Source organism: Penaeus monodon, chromosome 27 (genome assembly GCF_015228065.2).
Source record: "Penaeus monodon isolate SGIC_2016 chromosome 27, NSTDA_Pmon_1, whole genome shotgun sequence".
NCBI lineage: Eukaryota > Metazoa > Arthropoda > Malacostraca > Decapoda > Penaeidae > Penaeus > Penaeus monodon.
This window is the reverse complement of record NC_051412.1, coordinates 37,298,204-37,298,650: the sequence shown is the minus strand read 5'-3', so window position 1 is coordinate 37,298,650 and position 447 is coordinate 37,298,204. Positions and strand designations below refer to the sequence as shown.

General features: G+C 35.6%; 1 protein-coding gene across 1 annotated transcript in view; it reads right to left on the bottom strand.

Moving 5' to 3' along the window:
- LOC119590835 (xanthine dehydrogenase/oxidase-like) overlaps positions 1-447 on the bottom strand; it is a gene marked incomplete in the record, with an annotated part of 39,062 nt that overhangs the window by 21,572 nt on the left and 17,043 nt on the right.

The window sequence follows — 447 nt, the reverse complement described above, 5'->3', positions numbered from 1 at the left end:
CATATGCATACACACATATGTGAAGATAGCAAAATTGGTTAAATACTAATACCCCCCCCCCCCCATGAGAATGAAAATGAAAAAAGTGCTAAGTTGGACACACATAAACTAACAAATCAACCATAAACAGTCTACGAATTGGCTACCTGCAATATTAATTGTGCCGGATATCACTACCATAGAAATCTGATAAATACCATTGTTTGAATAACCAACATTACAACTAGACCATGTTGCACAAATTCCCATAATGGAAACCCTTTCCGTTCAGCAACAGAATATAAAGAACCGCCACTAAGTCATTCACGGCAAGCTAATGACTTATCTCAACCTTGACTTAGTATATCTATTATTAAACAACTGCAGCGTTTTGTGAAGAATAGTCGTCATTGCTTGGCTGCCGAAGTGGAAATTAATATGTTTTAATTTTGGTTTACATTTTTTTTG